General features: G+C 47.6%; 1 protein-coding gene across 2 annotated transcripts in view; it reads right to left on the bottom strand.

The window, feature by feature from the left end:
* Furin (furin, paired basic amino acid cleaving enzyme) overlaps positions 1–2998 on the bottom strand; it is a 15751-nt gene extending 12753 nt beyond the window's left edge. The window contains exon 1 of one of the 2 annotated variants that reach the window (XM_048790222.1): positions 2977–2998. The gene's annotated coding sequence lies outside the window, so the exon portion shown is untranslated. Of the gene's footprint in view, positions 1–86; positions 205–2976 lie in introns of those variants that run through there. The other variant, XM_048790220.1, reaches the window with a different exon arrangement.
* Positions 2999–4283: the final 1285 nt, after the last annotated feature.

The raw sequence follows: 4283 nt of genomic DNA, 5'->3' as shown, positions 1-4283 counted from the left end.
ATGATCCCAAAGCCCTCACGGTCGCCAGCGCGCCCCCCCTAGGCCCCATAGTCCCCGTCTCTGCCCCCGGGTTCGGCTCTTCGTACCGCGAGCTCCCTGGGCAGCTGGTTGTGGACACCCGAACTCGGAACCCTCATGAGGGGATGGGAAGGGAAAGGTCTGGGGAGTCATTCCGAACCCAGCCTCGGCAGGACTCTGGGAAGCTGGCGTTCTCCCCACCTCCACCCCCACCCCAGCCCTTCCCTGCTTCCCCAGCTCTTCCTGAGTCCTGAGTTTGGGCATGACCGGATGAAGGGGCCTGAGATGGCAGACCTGGGGCATGCAACTTGAAGGTCCCATCTCCCAGCGGCAAGACAAACCTCGTGGCCTGTTAGAGGAGTCACGATTTTATTTGCTTATGTTTGGACAGGTGGATACATAAGCAGAAGTAACCCATCTTTTAATTTCCCCCACACACACACACACACATGCCAGGCACTTGGCCAGTGATATAAGATTATCTCTTCCTTAGGTATATTATTTAATCCACATAATCCTTTCTCAGACTGACGTTATTAATCCCATTTTACTGATAAGGAAACTGAGGTGTACAAAGTTTAAATAATTTGCCCTAAATCCCACAACTAGCAGGCCTTGGATCCTGGAAGAGACCTGGTGTTTTAGTGAGCCTGAATCCAAGCTACTTGAAATATACCAGCTGAAGCCTCTCCCTCCCTGGGTTCCTGCCCTAAAAAAAGTCTGTGCTACTTGGCTGAGGTGGACACTGCTTGAGCTGAGAAAGAAAAGAGGGAAAATGTGGCCAAGAGCTTCCCAGGCTGGGTTATTCCAAGGTCGCCGAGCAGCCTCTGCCCATCCCTTCCTGCTCCCTGTGAGATAACCTGGCAGCAGAGTGCTATCCTGTCACCTCCTTCACAAGTTCCCGGATAATGATAAAAACAAATGCCACGGAGTGCTTACCCGGAGCCAGGCACCATTCTAAGCCAGTTCCATGTATTAACTCTTCTCACCACAAGCCTCATGAGATAGGTACGGTACTGTTTTCCTTCAGGAGCTTGTATTTAATTTTATTTTGAGGTAGGGTATTGCTAAATTGCCCAGGCCAGCCAGCTGGAACTGCGATTTGCCTCCCCAGTAGCTGCCCAAGTAGCTGGGATTACATGCATGTATCGGCTTCACAATGTTTTTTTGTTTTATTTTTGTGGTAATGGGGATTGAACCAAGGGCCAAGCAAATGCTCTACCATCGAGCTACATTCCAGCTCTTCTTCTTATTTTGAGACAAGGTCTTGTGTAATTTCACAGGCTTGCCCTGTTCTTGCAATTCTCCTGCCTCAGCCTCCCAAGCAGCTGGGACTATAGTCACATACCCCCAGGTCCTGTTTCCATTAGGAGCCTTTTATGCATCATGAACTACATTTGACAGAGGAGGAAACAGTCCCAGAGAAGTTAAATAATATTCCTAAAGTCACTCATGTGAAAGATCAACCAGTGAACTGGAGTTCAAGTCCCTGTGGCACTGTTTTGTATTGTGCCACCTTAACTCCTCAGAGCCCCCATATCCCTCTGTAAAATAAGAGATAATATTCAATTAATGGGTTTAGGTGCTTTTGGGATACCCTTACAAACACGACAGAAAATTTAAGAATGTAGGGGTCCTCAGAGCTAGGAGATAAGTTGGTAAATCCATAAATCTGTTTGACTCCCAGTTTGGGGACTTCCTGCCCACAAGGAGTCAAAACTTCTAGGGGCAACCTTGGGGTAGCCCCTACCATCACCAGCCACAGTTGGGAGAACAATACTCCTATAGTGAGACTGAGGCAGGAAGTGAGTCACAGTTCTTCCTCAGGCTATGAGCAAGAGAACCCCGTTGAGGGGAAATAGGGACAGGGCTGGCCCCACCTCACATGGGAGTCCCCCAGTGCCCTTCCTTTGTGTTCTGTGGCCTAGAAGAAAGGTCAGCCGAGAAAGAAAGCACTACAGGCTACCTCAGGTGCCCTATCCATCTGGGAGTTGGTCCCAGGCAAGCTGCTGTGGGTTTTTGGAGAAGGAAGGACCAAAAGGCTGCCACTCAGACAGGGGCTATGCAGCTTCCCCATTTCTTCTGCCAGCTTGTTCTTCCAATCATGCCTTTGGCATAAAGATAGAATTCATTAAACTATGTTGCTCAAAGATGCATCATTAGGGGGCGGAAAGAGGAGGTATTGAGCAGGTAAGCACCTGCCCTGCTTCACCCAAAGCCTGTCCACTCTGGTCCTTCTCACATTCTGGGGTTTCCCAGAAGATTGTATTTTGCAACAATTCTGCCTAGAAAAGATTTGGAAGCCACTCTCTGAGATACCTCTGGAGAGAATCAGCTGCCCCAGCTGAGAACTTATGCCTTTATCTCTTTGAAACAAATCCTGTGGGCAGGTATTGTTCTCTTTATATCTCCCAGCTGATTGATCTGAGGCCCCAGGGCCTAAGAAGCTAAGCTGTCTCTAAAGCTCAGGACTTGTGACTTGGGGCTTTAGGAGCCCAAGGTCCTCTTTGGTGAGGCATTATAAGTTTTATACTACAGTTAGTAGTTAGATAGGAAAAGCAGGGTCTGCCTAATAGGGAAATCCTGGGGTCCAGGAGAGGCTGGAAAAGGGTTCCCACTTTCCAGGCAGGGATCTGGGAGTAAGGGTCCAGCAGCCAGACCTCTCTTTATCCTTGAATTTGCAGCTAATGCATGAAACTCCTTAGTAACTATAGGGTAATCACAGTTCTAAATTCCCCAGTTCCATTGTCGCCTTGCAGTGCTCTGGGAGTCCCTATTTCTCAAACAAACTACTTCCCTGCCTCATACACCTCAAATAAAGCCTTAAGCAGCAGCACCCATGCCTGATTTTAATCAAAATGTACACATCATCCATGTTTATATAGAAGGGTACACAACAAAATTTAACTGGTGCATCTTCTGAAAGGGTGAGACCTTTCTTTCTTCTTTTTTGCTTACCTGCATTTTCAGGAGTGTGTACAATAGCTCTTCTAATGTTATGGTGAAAGCTTCAAGTTAGGCAGAATTGAATAAAGCATGCCCACGCTTCACCATCTAGCTCCAGAACACCTGGGATCCATCCTATTGCTGCTGCTTCCCCTGTTGGCTGCTGGTGCCACAGTCAAGCTCTTCTGTCACAAGGCATAGCCCTTCCAGTTCTGGCTAAACCACTTTGGGAAAACCTCCTTTATATGACAGGCAAACAGGGTGCCTGTGATTGAGAGGGAGGAGCTGGAGACTAGAAGTGAGTTGGTGGTGAAATATCTGGTCATGCTGGGACTGGATCCCAACATGGCCAGCCCTTCTCATTTTCTCATTTATTGGGGTGGGTCTACATTTACCTTTCACCATCTGGCTCTACCACATCCTAGACACTCATTGATTTAATGGCTTCCTTTGGCCAGCTCTATGTCTTCTGCCTTGTTTTCAATATCCAGCCAGTGCTACCCACAATCAATCACCTAATAACTGCTTTGGGCACAGTCTCTTCAGTCAGATAGAAATTCATTCAACACCAGCTGAATGTTGGATCGTGGTATCTCAGAACTAATCCCTTAGGGCTTGTCCTCAGGAATCCAGAGGCTGCCTCTGGTAGAATTGAAAGGAGGTATGAGACTCACCTGAATCTTCCTGAATCTGGGAACTCCATGACCTTGAGTTTCAACAAACCTGCTGCCCTTCCTTAGCCCATTTGATCCAGAAACGTATGCAATGATTGTAGATTCTTATTGAGTTTTCCAATTGGTTTGTCAGCTGGAATAGGGTTTCTCAATCTCAACTCTTGATGTCTTGAGTTGTGGGGACTGTCCATGCATTGTAGGATGTTCAGCCACCTCCCTGGTCTCCAAACACTAAATGCCAGTAGCACCCCCATTCCTATTACATCCCAAAAGCTTCCCAGACATGCCAAATCACTTCCAATGACAAAATCACTCCCAATTAAAAACTGCTCGTTCATATTGGGGAATAGGAATGTCACAGGTTGGCAGTTAATGTGTCAGGATTGGAGGCAGTAGAGTTGTGGGCTGGGAATTGTGCACCAAGACAGCTCCCAAGCCCCAAACTGCCTAATATGGCAGTATGACAAACGGGGCCACTTAGTGTTCAGGACAAAAAATCGTATGCATCTTCCTGACATCTGAGGACATCATTTTCACAATGTTGATGATAATGCAGAATCAATGATGTGTGCACCTGCAGTCCCAACACTCGGAAAACTGAAGCAGGAGAGTCTCAAGAGTCACGGTCTGCTTGCACAACAGACA

This window comes from Marmota marmota, unplaced genomic scaffold (genome assembly GCF_001458135.2).
Source record: "Marmota marmota marmota unplaced genomic scaffold, marMar, whole genome shotgun sequence".
Taxonomy (NCBI): Eukaryota; Metazoa; Chordata; class Mammalia; order Rodentia; family Sciuridae; genus Marmota; species Marmota marmota.
The sequence above is the reverse complement of the archived record's forward strand: the minus strand, read 5'-3'. Positions and strand labels throughout refer to the sequence as shown.